This window comes from Acomys russatus, chromosome 32 (assembly GCF_903995435.1).
Source record: "Acomys russatus chromosome 32, mAcoRus1.1, whole genome shotgun sequence".
Taxonomy (NCBI): domain Eukaryota; kingdom Metazoa; phylum Chordata; class Mammalia; order Rodentia; family Muridae; genus Acomys; species Acomys russatus.
In genome coordinates, this window is record NC_067168.1 from 37958771 (window position 1) to 37979158 (window position 20388).

The window sequence follows — 20388 nt, forward strand, 5'->3', positions numbered from 1 at the left end:
ATGTGTGCACGCGTGTATGTGTGTGTGTGTGTAATTCTAAATTAAATATTTCTTAAAATGGATGTATCCAGAAAGAGTCTCTGGGGTAGACCTAAGCGTGTCTCCCTTTCTGTTCAAGATGAAGGAGGAAGGATGAAAGATAGATACGCACATTGTGCGTTGATTTCCAGAGCCGTCAAGAGAAAATGCAAGCTATGCTGGGGTCCCCCCCACCCCCGTGAAATGCAAACACTATTGTGAGATTTAAAGGCCTTATCGTTAAAATATGAGGACTGATGCCGCTGATGAAGGCAGAGCATCCTAGTTAAAACAAACAGATGATTATCGCGGACAGCATGGTAAACAAGACCCTAATTCACGGAGCTGCTAGCTGCTCTTCCCAGCTGCAGAAGGCTGGCCTGGGATCTCTCAGCATGCGAGGACACTGAGAGCGACATCTGCAGAGCCCTGAAAGTCAGCACAGAACACATCAGCCATGCAACTAGAGCCACGGCCAAGGATTGGTTCAAAAAGCAACCTTGTCTTAAAGGCAGCTACTTAAAGGGTGCCATGCCTCATGGATGTGCACTTTAGCTCCACGGAAGTCCTGGAATTAAACTCAACTAGGATGCTTCTACTCCTCACCAGACTCACTGACATGCTCTAAGTAAAAGGAACTTGGGTCCATTTTTCCTACACGAGAGAAAATGACGCTGCACGTTTATGACAAGCTGAACCACAAAGCTAGTGTTTAGATAGTGGCAATCATAAGGCCCATCACGGTTCATATTTGATTTCACCTTTGACACAGAAGCATTTACACCTCCCATAAAAATAACGGCGATTGTGGCTTCATTTATATTTCATGCGCCAAGTGCCCAAGGGATCATTTTATATATAATGTTTATAATGCCTAGTACAACTTATTTATACATAATAAAGAAGGGGAAATGGAAAAGGAGGAAGAAAAAAAAATGAAAGAAAAATAACAACAAAATAAAGATGGCTGACTCAGTGGGCAGAGGTGCTTGCTGCCAAGCCTGACGACCTGAGGACCCACCTGAGGGAAGGGCAAAACCAGCTCCTGAAAATGCACATCGTGGCTATGCCACACACAAACCAATTAATTGGTTAATTAATGGATCAGTGTGATTTAAGATGGAGATGGAGGTAGGATGGGAAGAAATATGTAGGGAGCAAGGGGAAAGGAGAAAGAAGTGAGAGAGGGAGAGAAAGATAGAGAGGTAGGGAAGGGAGAGGAAAGGAAGGAATCATTGAGATTAAAAAGGATGAGTCCTTGTTCAAGGTCAAACAAAGCTGGAATCCTCCACCCAGGTCTGGAAACCCACACTCTGCCCATTGTTTCCCACCACGTCCTTCTGTGTACACACCTGGGTTGTGTTCACTCAAAATGAATGCGACAACCACACATAGAGCCGTCATTACTTCCTGCAGAAAGACACCAAGCCACCTCACAATGCGTCTTGTCTCATTAACCAGCGTCGTTTCTGCAGCCCATAGCCCGACACATGCAGTTGCTTCCTACCCGTGGCACTCTCTCCCATGCACCCTGAAATACACATCTGTGTCCCTGTAGCTGAAGCCCTTTAGTCACACAGACCAGTTACTAGCAAATGCATGTGTCACCCCTCACCCAAAATGCAACTGTGTTTAGGGAAGGGTTTTCTAAGGTTCACGGCGTCTTACCTTGACCACTGAGTCTGGGGATCTCTCTGAAGAGTTGAACCCTAAGGTGGAGCTGACCTCAGTTCAAAGCCATCCCTGAGGACTGGGTTGACTGGAGCGATCTCTGATGAACAGGCTTGTGTGGGAGCCTCGCTGGGGTTTGCTTTGAGCCTTGAGAAGTTTCTGACTCTTAACGTCTAAATGAGGGGCCTCATCATACCAGCTGCTCCCCCAGCCACGTCAGAGAAAGAGAGAAGGCTGAGCCTTCTTGTCCTGTGCCCTCAGGGCCTGCCTGATTACTGGATGTGATTAAGTGGAAAAGCAGGCTCACTTGGTCAGCAGCAGGTCTCTCGCCCAGCTACCTCAAGGATGCTCTTTTTACTCGGTCATGGAGCATCTGCTGTGGCCAGCAGAGAGTGCCCTCCTGGTTGTACAAGATGAGAGCATCCCGGGACATCTACCAGCATTGCCTCCCATCCCCCCCCCCGCCCCTCCGAGCCCGTGGTACCAGGTGTTTCCTTCTGTCACAGCTGTAGCTGTGGCCATATAGGTGGGTAAACAGGCAGACCCACTTTGCCCATCAGCTTCCTGTGTGAGAGGTTCAAACAGGAGCATCTGAAAACTCTTCCCTGGTGCCTCGACAAGATCAGTTGCGGACAAGGACTTAGGGGAGCCCTCCGATCTCATGGACTGCATGCGATCTATGAACTAGAAGGGAATATTAAGAAGGATACTGGGTTTACATGGTAGAAGAAAAAGGCAGAGAAAGAAAAACTTCAAGCAGAGAAAGTGTTGTGTTGTGTTTTGGTCTCAAATCTCAAGTTAGCCATCCAGGAATGAAGGGAAGTCTAACTCCACCTTCAATTCAGCAGTTACCCTTTGGGCCTCAGTTTCCTTATCTGAAAACAGGGATCCCGAGTCCCCATGCCACCTGGTTAGAGCTGTGTGTGTCTTAGCCACTGCCTGTCTGTCTTTCACAGAGGGAAAAAAAAAATGCATGTATCCATTCAGCAGTTGTGTGTACACATTCCATAATTACAGCTTTGGTTACAATGGACTTCGAAGACTTGGGGAGGCCCTGACCTTCAAAGCATTCATTTTTAGAGGCCCCAGTGGCTTCAAATAGTAGTTCTTTCAGAAAGACACTAGCTTCCTTTAGAAGGTGTCTTTTAAATGCCCCTGGGATTGTAGGCATGAGCTACCATGCCAAGCTAGAAGCTGGTCTGTTTCTGAGATTTTTTTTTTTTTTTTTAATATTACTTCTTTAATGTTTCAGCCCACGGGCTTCCATTGGTCATACAAACTGCACTTGGTGAAGAAAGCCTAATCCTTAAATAACGTGTTCTCAACCTGGGATTCACGGACTGGTAACCCTAGCATCATTTGGGAGCTCCTTAAAAATTCAGACCGGAGTCCCAACCCACAGAGATGGGATGCTCTCTATTTTATAAAACCCTTCACGTTTGCCAATGTCTGTGCAGGTTTGACGACAACTGCTTCAGGCAAGAACTGTGCTGGGTGTGACAAAAGACAAAGTGCTGCAGTCTGAGGTTTCCCCTGGAGACAACATAGGGAAACACATGTGGTTCTGTTCCACTAGGACTCAAGGAAAAACATAGCTCACAGGTGCTAAAATGACCCCTGGGTCACCAGTGAGCACGAAAGACAGGGAATAGTGTTCACGTTGGTGCCTGGGGTGGAGATATTAAAAAAAAAACAAACCACATGTATATATATTCTTAAGCTGCGATTTGAAACTCCTTCCCTTCCATCCGTTTTTACACTTTACTGGGGGTGAAGGTTTGGAGCCAGAGGCCCATGCAAATTCTCTCCCCTCTATCACTCTGTTCTGTAACCTTATTCTTAATGGGATATTATTAATTAGTTGTAGAATAAGTGAATGCTAAAGGAGCCTGTCTCACTCTACCACAGCGCTTATAATAGCAGAGATTAAGATGTTTATGATATAATGAGGCTTCAAATGTATATATGTATATAAATAAGTTCTACTTATTAGTTTATATGCAATTTATATATTTGCAAATGCGTGTGTTTATGTCAACATAGTAATATATGTGTCTAGGTATATTTGTTGTTTTTCTCTTCTCTTCTCTCTTCAAAAAAGAGTTGAATTGGTGCCTGTGTGAGCGGTGTTAGCTTATGCCTATGCTGAAGCAGACAAATGCAAAAATTTAAAGCAATGTGTTAGCTATGTATGTTCTGAAATATATTGAAAGAAAACAAATTTATCTACCCTTAATGAATATTTATACAGTTCTGCATTTCTTTCACTTATCTAGGTGGGGAAAATAAATAATATTATTTGATTCATTCCTTTGCTTCCGGTCATGAAATAAGATTTAACATCTCATTAGCAAAAATTAAACGCTGTCTCTAAATGTCCCTGTTCGAGTATTTTTAATGAACCCCACTGCCTTTCACAAATACTTGATAAACAGGTTTATTGTACTTATTCCATTTAACTTATATTTTAGGGTCATGCTGCAACTTCTGCTAGCCTCACCACTTCCTTTGTCTGATAAACTGACTCCTGAGGGTTGAAGGAGAGAGAGAAAAATACTATGTTGATCCTGAACATCTGCAGAGTAACCGCCACCCTGTGCCAAACACAGGCAGAACGCTGATGCTCAGCACAAACACAAGTGCATCCCAGGTGTTAGGGGGCTGGCTGGTAGAAGACATGCCAAGGGCCAACAGTATCTGACAGGGGACCACACTGGCTAGTTCTCATTTAAGTGTCCTGGAGGATAATACTTGGAGAAGATGGTAGCGTCAAATGGGTAACTTCAACCCAACTATCACTAAAATGCATACATATCGGTTAAACACAAGCTCCTCTACCTGTTAATAATAGTTCTGCATGGGACAGAGATCAGGTCAGAGGTGAACAGCCCACTGTTTTTCTCCAGCTGGAGGGAGGGATGGCTGAGAGTGCACATCTGAAGACTCAGGCAACATGCCTTCACGCTAAAGAGCTAAAAGCTGCTATCTCACTGCCTTCACGCTAAAGAGCTAAAAGCTGCTATCTCACAGCACGAGCTTGAAAGTCTCCAGATTGAAAACCCTTTAGGGAGAAAAATTGAAATGTCATTTTTCTTTAACTTTTACTCATCACTTAATACATACCTACAAAATCATTTATTTTCAATATTAGCTCATTTTCCCCTGAAAAGTTTATATATATATATATATATATATATATATTATAATTCCTTAGTTTGTCGGCATTTATTTGTTCTTAAGTACAAACTACTGGGTCCCTAAGCCAGCAGCCTGAGTCAGGTTAGTCTGAAGGGTAAGTTAACATTTGGAGTGTAGGAGCCTTACCCCGTCCTTTGTTATTATTATTACTGCAATTATATAATACATATTGCAAACCCTCTTGAGAAACCAGGCCCTGGGCACTCCCTAAGTTCATTTCATCATCTCTTTTTCCCCTAGTCATCCATGGCCAGATAACTGTAGAGCATTCTCAAACCCAAACTTTGTAATATTTAAAACAACAAATTAACATCGCATCACTCTCTGAATTCTCACGTCTTTCAGGCTTTTTCTCCCCTTCTCTTGTGTGTGGTGCTGGGAATAAAGTAAAAAGTGGCCTTGAACGTGCTCTGCGAAGGGAGCTACACATGGGCCTGTTTTCACAGTCAGTCCGGGAGTAGAAAAAACAGGAGGGGCTTGTGTCTCTATTACATGGGGAGTGCTTATATGCAAGACTCATTAATAAAACCCCAAGCTCCCCATGGCCAATTTGGGCAGACGAGAAAGAGGAGGAGCTGACTCAAATTCAGATCATCCAGATTACCTGAGGAGAAACTGTGGCAGGTGAAACTGGGGGACCAATGGCACAGGCGTACATGCCCAGGACAGCAGCCACACCTGGCAAGGGCACCCATTTGTACCAGTTTCCTCCGCCTTCCTTCTCCATCAGAATCCTATTACGTAACCTTCCTTGACCCTGGGATTTTCAACCTCTCATTTCTAGATTATACCACCTAAGTATTTGTTTACTTAAAAGTGTTATTTAAAATTAAAAATTACATGCTACAGGTATAGTTCCTATCACAAAGAACACAATGTTGTCTTATTTCCCTAGGGAGAAAATATGCCACACCAGAGATACTAGCATTGTGTGTGATCGCTACCAGAAAGCAGGGTCTCTTGGAGATCACACACACACACACACACACACACACACACACACACACACACACGTTCAGCACAAAACAGCAGAGACAATGATTTATGCAAGTGGTTACTCTATAAAGAGATCTGATCACAAATAACTAAAACGCAAATTCAGAATGAATTCAACAACAACACAACAACAACAACAACACAACAACAACAACAACAACAACAGAATTTGACTTATCTTTGTCCAAGCGGCCTTGGCAATCAGCGTGGGCAGCCTGCAGAGGTTTTGGTTCTCCACATTAGCAAGATTTTTCCCCCCTTTTTTGGGGGACTGGAGGAACAAGGTAATTCACAGCATAGAAGGAAGGCAAGCCATTCCCGCGGAGCAGAACAAATGCTACTAATCAGCTAGTCAATGCAGAAGGAGTGTGATTGCCACTACAAATAACCACACTAGCTTCCCTAACCAGTTTTTAAAAAAGTACCACATTTTCCTTTTTTCCTTTTTTTTCCTTCCTCGGTATTCTTCCATAGACATCATGGGCTTTCGCTGATTCCAATTCCTAGCCGTACGTTTATGTAGACACAGAGTAAAATACATCATCAGACACAGTCTGCATGTTGGGGTCAGACTCTCCAAGCTGCACACACTCTGGCATAGAGAGCAAACCAGCTGATCCTTGCTTAGGCCCCGAAGATCTAATCAATCCACAATGAAACAAGCCATATTTTCTCATCTTAAAACATCAGAACATCTATTTTCACAGTGAGGTTAACAAAATGAGGTCATGTTTTCTCTTGATTTTAGGAAAATATAAATTACTTTAGAGCTTCCACTGTCTGGAGAAATCCAATGGATGGATTTGATTTTCAAAAGACATGTGCTAGCCCAATTCCTGGGTTTTTTCTGCCACGGCACAAGTCACAGATCTATGGACTGCGTTTCATTTGAGATCACTTCCGGTTCTTAGCTAGTAATCCAAATTACTCCAGGGAGGGTTCGAGAATTGAACTCACTGTTATCCCAAGGTGAGTCTGGGAGGGAGGCTGGTTCACTTCCTTAGAAAAAGAGCACAAAGAGGTAGTCGCCCCTCAGATGAGTCAGGTGGAGGTAATAAAGGGCCACGCGGAATCCTGAATGATCCTCACCTGGATCTCTGCTGAGCTGGCTTTGAATAGGGCAAGCCATGCTACCAAATCAAGAAGAGCCAGTCGGCTAGAAAGATGGCCCCGACCTCAGGTGGCCACCTGACAGACTTCTGTGCTCCTAAACATGTGCAGCGTGGCTGTGCTAGAAGTGAACTCCAGCTAGGAGTGACCAAAGCAGCCAGGCAAAGCAGGAAACTATGAGGACAAATTAAAATTAAACCCACGGCTGGGATGAACACTTTGTAGTCAATCCTTCACAGCAATGCTACTTTAGAAATGAAGTGGACAACGCAGAATACTTAGGAAATAAACAATCACCTCACGGAGGTGGATCCGGGCCCAGTTTGTGGGACCTCGCCTCCTTATTTCCTTGCTGACTAATCTGTATAAGAGCGCCATCTAAACTATTAGTCCTATTTCACAGCCCCATGCTTGCTTTCAAGCCTAAGGGGAAAAAAACTATAATAAAAATTCATGAACAGTACAATATAAAAACAGACCCATGGTTATTACAACAAGAAGTGTCATTGAATCATTGGAAATTATAAACATAAAAGAGATCTTAGAAATCATGGATCGTTTTATAGGTGCCCCTTAAATAGCACCGTCCCCCCACCTCCACCCGCAGTGTACTATTGTGGGTTAAGGTACTTGGACATGAACCAGGCTGGGGCAATGGATCCAGATGCCTGCTCCAGTAGCATCATCCGGAGACTCACGTTGCCATGCTTTGTTTTGGTCACTGCCTTTAATCGATCCTATGAGCCACACGTCAATACAGTATCACTTTAAAGTCCTATCCCGGGAGTGACTGCACACAGTGGACTTCTGCTTGGGTGCTTTCTGTCAATGGAAAGAGCTGCATTTGAATAAAAAGGAAGGGAGAGGGTCAGGGGTCAGAGGGAGCTGGGCAAGGGGATCAGCTGGCAAAGTACTTGCTGCATAAGCGCCAGGACCTTCGTGAGGTAAAGTATGAGGCCCTCAGATGCCAGCAAAAAGCTGGGCCCCCTGGCGTGTACCTGTAGCCACAGTGCTGGTTACATAGACTGGCAGGTCCCAGTAGCTGCCTGGCCAGCATCCTCATGTGTGCACACACAAAACCAAAAGAAGGAATGTTCGATATACACATTTTAGTACAAAATACAGTGCAGTTATCGGATTCAACTGCTGTGCTTGGCAGGCAACCACAGGTTAGACCATTCCCTAGGAACTAAGGGTTCCCTATCGTATGGAATCTAACTCTATCCTTTTAACCACAGGCATCTACCTGTTCTCTATTGAGAACAGTTAGACAATTTTTAATGGGTCCATTTTCTAGTGTCTCTTTAGAAAAGCCTACAGTTTAATTTGACATAGTCTCATTTACATATGTTTTATTACATATAATCAATTATTTATAAATATGAGATCATTTGTATCTCTAATCTATATATTGATGTATCCATGTAACTATGTAACCATCTGCCTATCATGTGTGTATCTATCTGTAATCTATGTATTTATCAATCTCAAGATCACCCTTATAGCCAAGAGTAAACCAGTTATCAGTGGCTGGGGGAGGATTGCATCCCTTGGCATTTAAGACAGATTGACACTATTGTCTTCCCAAGAGACAGGAAGATGCCAACTTACTCTGTAGTTTAGGAAAGGTGGTCTTGCCTGAGGAAGCCCTGGTGGGCTAGAGCTCTCTGCTCGCTACCTCTGAGCCTGCCTTCTGCTACTTGGCTGCCCACTTGCCCAGTCCTTGGGGTTGACCCTTCCTTCGCAAGCCAGACTTAATCCCTTCATAGTCACACCTCCGGGAAAGGCCAGATGTCTCCAGCACCATGAGCCAAGAACTCAGCACTGTGGTGCTTGCTTTCACCTCGCCATCTCCCAACACTTTGCTAACTGAGTCTAAGCTGTAACTTCCAAGCAGGTACTCAGTGGGTTTATGCAGGCTGACGTGGTGGGAGGAGCCTTGTGATTGCTACAGAATTCCTCCTTGCTCCCTGAAATGGGAAAAGAAACTTGTTTGAAAAGGCAAAAGAAGAGCCTCTAGCATAGTTACAGTGTTATAGTTAAGGGCTTCTCTTTGTTCTTTTTTCAGAAAGACAGCAGTCGGCTCTGCTCAGGCTGAGAGTCCACGAAGGAAATGCAATTAAAACTTCACGTAGGACCAATTGGAACCCTGAATACGAGCTGCAATCAATAATAACAAGAGTCCATCTTAATTCAGTAAACTTTGGTTAAAAAAAACTACCATATATAATCATTATCACTAGCCTGAAACTGCTGAAGACTGTGAGAAATATGCAAGAGAGTCAGTAAGTGTTGATTTTAACACACGCTCTTTGTATTTTTATGCATCTATGTACCCTTGCAATTCTTTTATTTGTTTCTCAGCAAATCTTGTAATAAGAAAGGGTTGTAAACACACCCTCGGGCTTCTGAGAATTTTCATTGGATAATTGATGGGGTTATCTCCCCAGGAAAAAAATGTAAGATATTCAAATTGCAATAGAAAATACAATGCACTTGTCAGATGCCACTACTGCTGTGTGCGGCTCACACTCTTCTGTATCGAGTGCCGCTGTGGTTCCCTGCTTCCTGGTAGGGGAAGTAAGTGGGGACCCTCGTCATGACGGCAGCGGCCTTCCTCCTCCGGCCATATTCGCAGGCACAGTGCTGACTCACTGAGCAAAATTATCTGCAGATGCTTCTGGATCAGAGGCCAGCTCAGCTGCTCCGTCCAAACAGAGTGTGGGAGACAGGGAGCTGGAGTCAGGGAGAGTGACAGGAGCGGCTCAGAAACCCCCAAACTCTAACCTGTTGTCATAGACTAGAGACTTGTTTTTTTGTTTGTTTGTTTTTTGCTTTTTGTTTTGTTTTTTTTGTTTTTTTTTTAATCGCCCATGTCATCTGAACTCTGCTGACTGGCTCCCCCTACCTAGAGTTGACAGCAAATTTATTTCTTCATGGAGCCATTCCAATTACCACCTGTTCAGAGATTTGAAAATTGGGCCGTGCATTTTCTATGGTCAAAATTACCCAAGTACAATGCCCTTCCCTTAGGAGCTTCTAGAAGACAGGGCTGTATGCAGTTCTGTGCTCTCTTCACAGTCAGGCTCCTCTGAGATTTAGTCACTGTCTAGGCCTTTGATTAAGTTGCTCATTAATTTTAAGCACTAACATTGGCTTCACTTATGTTTAGCTCCTGGGCATGGTGGCATGTTTACAACTCCAGCCTTTGGAGGTCATGAGAGTTATGGGTTCTAGGGTAGCTTGTGACACATAGCAAGACCCTATCTGAAAAACCAAAATGTAAAACAAACAAAACAAAACAGAAAAAAGAAAAAGAAATTGTATTCATTCTTAATGGAAAGGTACTGAACCCTAACTTTCTTTTAAACTTTTTTTTTTTTTTTCTTAAAAGGAGTTGTGTTAGATCAAGAGCACTGGTTGCTCTTTCCAGAAGGGCTGGGAACAATTCTGGTTCCCAGTACCATGTGGAGGCACTCATGGGTGTGTGTGGCGTGCCTTCCAGGGGGTGTGACATGTCTTCTTCTGACCTCTGTAGGCACCGGGCATGCGTGTGGTGCAGACATACTTGCAGACATACACATAAAAAATAAATAAAATGAAATAAATAAGAGAATCGTGTTTCATTTATGCAATGAAATTAATCTGTCTTATGTGTCTATATGAAAGGATGAAGACTTGATGGTCGTGGATTACACTCCACATTAGCGAGGTCTAATCCCGGACTGCAAGTGTCGTTCTACTTTTTAAGTGGGCTCAGAAGGAGTAAGCAATTTACTAAGCCGTTAGATAGTAGATTGTTAGAGCTGGGGTGCTAGCTACTTCACCGGTTTACTCCTAAGCTAGGGTCCCACAGCTAGTCACTTAACTCAGGGAAGACGCCTGGCATCTAGACCGAATGGCAGCTCAGGTGGTCAGCTCTGTAGTTCTGGGCGTCAGAAGGCAGAGAACTGAGATTTGGAACTGTGGAAGGCAGTCTCCATCTCCTGAACCTCCAACTGAAACGCACATTCTGTTCACCGAATCCGAGGGCAGCCACAAGGATGGTCCTTCATCTCACAGAGCTGTTCTGTGCCCTTGTCACATGAGGTCCCAGGCTACTGGTGCACACATCCTCTGCACTGGCTCTAACTTCTGTTACAATCCCAAACTCCACTTAAGTCAAAATATTTTTGCTTCTAACTTTCTGCATTGCATTTGACCACATAGATTTGTAGACGCCGGGTGTGGTGGCGCATGCCTTTAAGCCCAGCACGCGGGAGGCAGAGGCAGGCGGATCGCTGTGAGTTTGAGGACAGCCTGGTCTACAAAGCGAGTCCAGGACAGCCACGGCTACACAGAGAGACCCTGTCTTGAACCCCCCCCCCCAAATTGTAGAAGGATAATTATATTGGTGCCCTAGAAGATGTATCTTTTTTTAAAGATACGTTTCAATTTTTATTTTCAGTGTGTTGTATATGTGTGTGTTCGCACGCCACTGTGTGTGAGTGACCTTCAGAAGCTAACTTGCAGGAGTCCGTTCTCTCCTTCCACATGTGGGTCCCAGGGACTGAACTCAGGTCATCCGTCTTAGAGCAGAGACCTTCACTGGCTGACTCATCTCACTGAGCCTGACACTTCTGTGACACGCGAACTGGCACACAGTGTCTAGTTTCTGACTTCCTGATGCTGAAAAGAATTCCTCAACGGAAGTTATTTATAGTTCTAGGAGAAAGCAACAATTGTGAGACGAAACATGCACTTCCTTACAGTACACACGGTGTTCTGGGGCGAGCAGGGTTCTTCAGCCTCCCCCCTGCAGCTCGATCAACACAGCATGACTGGATGTTCCCGGGATGTCTCAGGATTGAAAAGGATTTCAATCTTTACAAATGAAATGTGTTAAGAACAAATTTTAAAAGGCCAGGGAATGAGTATCTCCCCCCACCCAGAAAAAAAAAAACATTAGATCAACTCTTTGCTGTGGAGTTTCTTGTCTCCTAAAACTCTGCCATTAAGTAAATTTATAATAAATAAAGCATAAACACATGAAACAACACAAACGTACATGTGTTAGCTCAGCCATTCTGCAGAATTTTCACAATTCATTTTGGAGGACGCAACATCGATTTTGTCTTTGTATCATATTGGCTTAAGGAGTCATGAGCTGATGATAAACTGTATAGACTCATTTTCTGATAAACAAACAAACAAACAAAAGTGAACCATTTTCAACTACTAACTTGCTTAATGCTTACTCAGCCACTTCTTTCCGAGACACAGTGCTTAGCTAACGCAAGTGCTGCAGAGATGTTCATTCTACTGCGCAGGTGGATCTGCTTGTTTTCATTTCAGTGATGATGTCATTAAGTCATCACAGCAGGGCTGGGATTCCCACTGAAGTTACATGGAGCTACAGACAGAACACCAGCCCACAAAACATCATTCGTCGTGTTTTCCTACAAATTAAATGCTAGAACGTCATGTCAGAATTTTGTCTGTGCTTTTAGAAACATGAAAATCATTTGACAGTTTTTAGTTTTCCCATTGATCTTATTATAGGTAAGTAAAAAAAAAAAAAAAAAAAAAAAGAGTAAAGACCCCTGAGTGCCAAGGCGCTAGCCTGTCCCTCCTTTAAATTTGGTGGTCTGTATTTAGATTTTTCTAAACTGATGTAACATTGAGGAAGTTTCCTGAAAGCAACTTGAAATGCTGAGTGCATGGATGGTCTCTGGGCCACCTAAAATACTTGTGAAAATACAATTTATTTAAACGGGGAGAAACGAAATCTTTTAGAAATTGATGCCCCACACTGTACTTCAGAGAAACTGAGAAGTTTTATCTCATGCATGTTGATTCCTTTTTACATAATTTTAAATTACTGTTAAATTCATTTATCTTGTGCTTATGAATATTTGCCTGTGTGCCTGTGTGTGCACCATGTGTGTGTCTAAGGACGGTTGTGAGCCACCATGTGGTTACTCGGAACAGATTTCAGATCCTTCGCAAGAACAGCAAGTGCTCCTAACCACTGAGCAATCTCTCAAGCCCCTCCCTTATGACGATTCCTAATGCCATCTTAGTCAAAATGCCAGGATGAATGAACTTATCCTCCTCCTCTTCACTGACAGACTGCACATGCTGGAATGTTCTGAAGTGAGGGTTGTTATTTAGGCAATACGAATGGACTCCCCAAAGTATCAGCACTCCACCTTCCTGGCTTGTTCTCAGGTTATGATTTTTGCGTCTACCTGCTGTATTTGGTGTACAATAAGCAAGCAACCAGTGACCTATAAATAAAAGGATGCAGATTATTAAGAACTCTAACACTAAAATGGGCGATGGAGACAACGAGCTAATCAATCCAGACTCTTTTAGGTTTGTGAACTGGTCTCTAGGAAACAGCTACAAATAGATGCTTTGATATGTCCATAGATTATGCGTTTCTGCCTCAAAGCGTAGCCCATGACTTGTCAAGCAAGCCTCTATAAAAATTGCCAAAATATTTGAAATTTAAAATGATGTCACTGTTGTTCTTAAAAGTCTTGACTCCTCTCTTTAAAGCAGCATTAAATTTTGCATGTCGTCACCTTTAAATGAACCTCACTTAAGGAGTTATTGACTTTAACATTAGCACAACTGCAATAATTTGAATATTATCCACATTTTTTTTAAATTTAAGAATTGCATGTGTCATCTTGAAGTCATATGAAAATTGAAAATGTGCTAGAGGCCAGTTTATAAAAGAGAGATTTTGTGTCTTACCTCCCCTGGAGAAAAAGTTAATGATTATCTGTTGTTAAGTAAAAGGAGTAATGTTAATATTTCTAAATGTGATGTGAATTTATGACTGGGGAACAATTATGAATATATGCCTTGAATGAGACACTCCTAGACTAAATGATCAGCATTTCAATAAGTTGCAATGGCCATTTGATCCCTGTTTTGATTATACAGAGCATAAACACCTTGTAAGATTGTCATATGAATTAAGTTGTAGTTATAAACACTGCCAGGAGAGATTTTCATATGAAAAGGACAGAGATGGAATTTAAAGCATCAATGTATTGTGACCACAGACGATGGTGGTTAACATTCTCTCTATCTGGCAGTACTGGGATCTATGCTGACAGCTAAGAAAAGAGGAAGAGGAAGAAGAAGAAGAAGAAGAAGAAGAAGAAGAAGAAGAAGAAGAAGAAGAAGAAGCAGCAGCATACCATGAAGCTAAAGACCCAGTCTGAACCCAGTCTGAATACAGAAAGCCAATACCATGTAGCTAAGTCGACACCTGTGTTTTTCATTAACTCTTTCATTGTTCTGTGCAATTATTTCAATTCACTTTTCGCCTTGCTTCCATTCTTATTTTTTGCCCATCACACAGATATGCCCCAGCAATGACAGACTCAAGATGCTATGAAGGCATTGGATATGTTAAGAAAGCATCTTCAGACAGACGGGGATCGGGAGACCGTAACATGACAATCTTGTCAACATTAAAAGTTGTTGCATGAACTTGACACTTAAGGAATTTATTCCTTATCGTTTAGTAAGTACATGGTGATTTACATCATATCTCAGTTCATATTGGATCTTTACAGACATGAGATGTCTGTGATGTAAATATACATAATTTAGACTTCAGTATCTATTGCCAATGATAACGCAACATGATCCAAATTAATTTAAGACCAGAGCGAGAACTGAAAAAATTCAAATTTTAAAAACTTACCATACAGATATCTTAAAAGAAACTACTTATAACTAAAAAGCAAAAATACAAATAAGTTCAGTCACGCATAGGCTTGTTTTTGTTGCCTCTCTCTATTTTTGCATTCCACGGTTCTTTAGCATGTACCTATAACAGTGTTTAAAATATGTTTTTCATACTTAATATGAAGTGCTGGATTGAACAATACAAAAAAGTAAAAACCACAGAAACATGGAAGCTTTGGATTAAGCATATCTTAAAATACAAAGATTCTTCCTCTTAAGGGAAGAAGTGGATGATTTTGCAAATACAATATCACTGCCTTAAGGTATGTTGGAGACTTCCCGGGTGACCGGATGCATTGCCATGGAAGCCAGGTCCTTCTGCGATCAGGAGACCTACGGCTTCCTAAATGCACAGCCCAGTTCAAAAGATGCCAGTACTTACCCATGAAGAAATGGCTTTCCATGTGTCAACCACACTTTTAGGTGCCCCATTCTTGCCCATTCTCGTCCCAGGTCAGAAATCAAATTAAACTGACTGATGGACAAATAGTTAAATTTCACCGTCCAGCTCTGTGGACTGTCTGCTCATCCTAAAAGAAGTATCCATCCTATGCATGCCCGGCTATTGGCTACTTTGTATCTTCAGAAGCTGACTCATTCCAAGCTCTGCCCATGTAGCTTATCACTAGCTTGTCCAAAGACAAACTGCACTTTGAATTCAGATGCTAGTGCCCTCGGACTGGAAAAGCTCAAGAAAGGCACCAGTGCGCTGGTGCAAAAGGCAGGGCCATGAGGGAGACAGTAATAGGCACTGTGGGTGCTTCTCCTCTGGAGATGCCATGTTGGAGATTAAATAAAAAAACAAAAAAATGAAACAAAACAAAAAACAAACAAACAAACAAAAGTCTGCAGCATCTCCATGCAAAGTATTGTTCTTAGTTGTTTATTTTATTATAAGCTCGGTCACATTCATATTGACCTTTTAAGTTTTTGTAGAGGCATCAATACAAAACAGTATGACTTAGCTCCCCATTCTATATAAACTGATCACGTTCTTATGTATATTAATTTTGAAACCACTTAAGTGTTTTGTCTAATGAGCTTCACTTTGGGGGGGGGAGGGGGGACAAAAGAGAGGCCTGATGATTGCATGCTGCTAAAACGAAAATGAACAAGACACCTTTCTGACTGAACATCGCCACGTTGGTGGCATTGCCAGCAATGCAGACAGACAGCTTTGGCTTTTCGTATCTTACATGCTATTCTGTGAATCCACTTCGCCTCCCCCCTCCCCTGAGGATAGCATTCTAAAGATGAGTGATGCTACCTCTGAGACATTTTAAAATATGCAGTCTTTAGAGAGATAATCATGGAATGTTTACCCCAAAGTTAAAAGGAGGAAATAACCCCAATGTTCCATCAAGTCCATCCAAAATTTCCTGCCTCCCTTAGTTGTCACAGTTCTGGAGCAAAGTTTCATGTTTGTGACATAAAAATCAAACAATTCCCAAGGCAGAAATTCACGGTACCACCACATCTGAAGAGGTGATAGCTCTTTGAATACCACAATGTTTCATAAGGTCCAACCCATTTGCCACAGCAGAGCAATGAATCAGGAATCTGAAATTATGTCTGCACTCATTACCCAACATTCTCACCGCCTATATTAAAAATAGTAGACACGCAGGAAGTCCCCAGTTAGCATCTCCTTCAAGTTTTAAGGAACTCAAATTACTGAGTCTTCTTTCTAAGAACCGGTGAAGATACGTAAGGAACACCTAACCAGCTATTCAGAGAGAATTCTCCCACCCGAAGCAATTGATTCTCATTGATAAGATTGAGGGACCCAATTCACAGGATTATCTTGGTAGCTTGCTTTACCTTTCCTTTGCCCTTTGCTCTGCAGTCTGTACAGCCTCACGGGGCTCGGTCTTTTCTCATGCTTCTTTCATTGCAGAGTGAGGTTCCCACTCCTTCACTAAACAGCATGAAAAAACGGACTGCAAAGAACTCTCTAGTGCAGCATGCTCTAACAGGGCGGCTGCTACAGTTCTCAAGGTAACCACACTCAACTGGGACCTGTGACCAGCAGTCACTGGGAGATTGGCAATTTGTAAATCTAGTCACACACACACACACACACACACACACACACACACACACACACTCGTCTAGGTCTGTACTGAATCATCACCAGCAAAAAGAAATCACTATGTAGTGAAATAATTAAGTCACAAGAAACCTAAAGGCATCCCTCAGAGCCGTGTAAGGTCCTGTAAATATGCCGGACCCAAAGTGCCGTGAAATAAGCATTCACCAAGAGGACTAGTTACTGTATCATTCTGATGACATAAATCACACCCTGAGAGGACAAACTGACACAGATAGCATGACGGTCCAAGGCAATGCCTTTAAAATTACATTGAAACCAAATCATGATAGCACACACAAGCCCAGGCAGCAAGAGACGGTCTTTTCCCAATCTTTTGTAATGAAAACAAGGTGTTTCTTTTTTTAAAAGGCATCTACATTTTTATTCTCTAGAAATATAAAAACAACCTGTCAGTCAAAGCAGTTAAAAAGCAAAAGAAGATGAGGACAAAGGAAACTGTGACTCAAACATAAACAGATACGTACCTTTAAGGGCTACATAACCCCCGAGGGCCAGGTCTTTCACAGGCAGCCCCACGTTAAGATCACTCTGCCGTTTGAAGGAAGTATAACCAGAGCCCGAAGAGCCTTCCAAATGACTGTCTTTCGTGAAAATGAATTAGCTAAAATGCTACTCAGACACCCAAGCCCTATGGTATCATAGTACTGGAGAAGAAAGAAGATGGTCTGTCTACTTGTGCTGAAGTGTGTATCAAAGGCTTTCTGACTTTTACAGAATTAAAAAAAGATAACAAAAAACAAAAACGAATGCCTTCCTGTCATCTCGACTTCACTCCTTACTTAAAGCAGTGGCTGTACATTTGATCTCCAAGGCAGATGAGAAAGGGGTGGGAACAGTTTGGATTTATTCTGCATTGGAGAAAATTTTGAAAAAAAAAAAAAGATTCATTTCAGTTTTAGGGACTGTCATTCTTGCTTGCAGAAGCCGCATAGTTTAAGAAGTCAGACGGTAAAATGATGATCTCCATCTGTAAGCCATTCTTAGGGAGACCCTTTCCAGCAGCCTTTGCCTTGTGCCTCCCATCCCACCACCCATAACTTTTCTCTTTGCTTTTCCTTTTAAACTTACTCTCTGGTAACATTCTGTGTCTGTAGAAAGTGATCAAGTTTTGAACTTAACACATCTCTGACATAAATACCAAGCCATACAATTTCTCCTCCCAATAAACTTTTCAAGATACTTGCCCGATTCAAATCCAGTCCCATTACCATATTTATCACTTGAGACATCTAACCTTAAATCAGAAGCTGCCATGAAAATGACTTCAAGATTTTAAAAATAAAACAGAAATATTATTACTCTTCCCTCCTTCCTCCAACCTCCTGAGACCCAGGACCTCTGTGGTGACAGAAGACAGTGACAACTTTCCATTGTCTCTACAATCTTTTTCAACTGAATTAAGAGAATTTCCAAACTTGGCACCACAAAATCCCCCATAAAATTACTGGGAACTTCTGTTATAGAAAGCAAGTTCCCTTTCAATTTCCTTCCCAGATTTCAGTTTCTGCCAAATTTTGGGTTAAGGGAAGTCCACCAATGCCTTTAGCTGCGGCGAGACATAGAAACAAGATAACAAACAACACAAAGAGACGAACAGGTCAAAGGGAAAGCTCAGATAGATGGTAGAAAGAAAAGGGGTGGGGGGGCGGCAAAGGCAGAAAGCCCAACAGTGAGACACAAAAGGCATGAGATGTTCATGTCCCGAGACTTGGCTCATTACCTGAAGGAACAGTGGAGTTACCCAGCGTCCCGATGCCTTGAGTGACTGGATTTCGTTTGGGGTTTTTGTGAAAAATTATTGTTTTTCAGTGAATGCTTTGGTTGGGTCAATTTGGTTTGTGGCTTGCCTTTGTTGTTTGGTCGATTTATTTAACTGCTAGCCAAAGGAGCCCTCAGTTGGCTTGGTGGCAGGGGTCCTCTCACTGCCCAGCACTGCTCTGGTGGGGATGGCTTGGCTGTGGCTGTCTGACTGTTGCTGCTCCGGATGCTTGGAGGTCGAGCTTGTATGCCACCCCAAGCTGCTGAGCTCCAGTCTGTCAGTCTGTCTGTCTGCTCCAGGAAAAGATGGGGGGAGGACTGTCCTGGCTTTGGTCCGGTCCTCTATCTGGAGTAGCTACTGTCTCCTGTCGCTCTGCTGTCCTCCGCGTCCTGCGTTCCCACCAGCAATGCAGGATCAGGCTCCTGTCATCGGAGCCCGCAGAGTCTCTGCTACTTTGCGCTCCGGCCACTTCCCTGGGTCGGGTGGGAGGAGGTGACTGCAGGGAGCGAGTGCGCGGGGCTGGCTGTCCCTGTCCCTCCCTCTCTCCCTCTCTCTGCTCACTGAGTTCTTTCTCTCTCTCTCTCTCTCTCTCTCTCCTCTCCTCTCTCTCTCTCTCTCCTCTCTCTCTCTCTCTCTCTCTCCTCTCTCTCTCTCTCCTCTCTCTCTCTCTCTCTCTCTCTCCTCTCTCCTCTCCTTCTCGCCCTCTCTTTCTCTCTCCCTCGCTGGATCTCTCTCTGGCTGAGTGAACGCGTCCACCTGCCGGTCACTCTCGCAGTCCCACCGGAGTCAACAGCCTCGATGAGTCCCTCTGACCGCCCCGCCCGACCATGCCCTCCCACGCTGCTGGCGCGGCTCCCAGGCAGCGCCCAGCTCCTCCCGCCAGCCCAGGACTTGTCCCGCCGGGCACCAAAAGCACTGCACATGGCCCCTCAATGGCTCTAGCCCTAAGACCCGTGTTCCCGACCCCTTCGCGAAGGGAGGTGGCCCTGCGGGGACGCCTGGAGATGCCTGGCCTCTGTGCCACCATGCCGAGGTTTGAGCGCAACCGGCGCCAGGCGCTGCTATCCCCACTGCTCTTGCCACCCCTGGGCTGGAGACAAAGCGCATGAGCCACGCGCGCGGCAGCGCGAGCATCATTAATCAGAGAGGAAACTGGCGCGCTGCCCCGGCCCCGCCACCCTGTCTCTCCCTCCCAGCCATCGGGCGCGCCCCAGCGCCCAGCCCTTGCCTACCTCGCTGGGGTACCACCTCCAGTCCTAAGGGATTCTTGGCTAGAGCTTCTGGAGCTCTTGTACCCCGCGCTCACTCTCCTGGCCAAGAGCAGAGAGCAGAGAACAGCCCAGGGCAGCAGCACCTCACCCAACCCGCGAAATGATTCTCCGGCTTGAGCTCAGATGCCCAGGCTCTGGAGCTGAGAGAGACCACAAGTCCAGCTGCTCAGCGAGGCTAGTCCTCTGGATGCAAGACCGCCCAGATCACTGCCGCCCGCCTGCTGGGCGCTGGTGCGCTGACTGAGAGAAACCTAGCACTGCAGAGCTCAGAGGGGTAGGGCTGGGGCAGGAAGAAGAGTTGACACCTGAAGAAATAAAAGCGCTGATTTACCCATTTGTTTTGGAGACGCGTACTATTTTTATTATCTGCAATTCATTTTTTTTTTCATTGTCTAACGGCACACTACCAAAAGTAGGAAAGTATAGTGAAGAGAGTGAATAAATTTCCGGAATACCGCCCATGCCCAAGCGACTATATATCCTATTTCCCTGACAGTATA

The 20388-nt window shown here is 43.8% G+C and overlaps 1 protein-coding gene across 2 annotated transcripts in view; it reads right to left on the bottom strand.

The window, feature by feature from the left end:
* Arpp21 (cAMP regulated phosphoprotein 21) overlaps positions 1–20130 on the bottom strand; it is a 167630-nt gene extending 147500 nt beyond the window's left edge. Inside the window, exon 1 of one of the 2 annotated variants that reach the window (XM_051140787.1) lies at positions 19850–20130. The gene's annotated coding sequence lies outside the window, so the exon portion shown is untranslated. Of the gene's footprint in view, positions 1–18578; positions 18834–19849 lie in introns of those variants that run through there. The other variant, XM_051140786.1, reaches the window with a different exon arrangement.
* Positions 20131–20388: the final 258 nt, after the last annotated feature.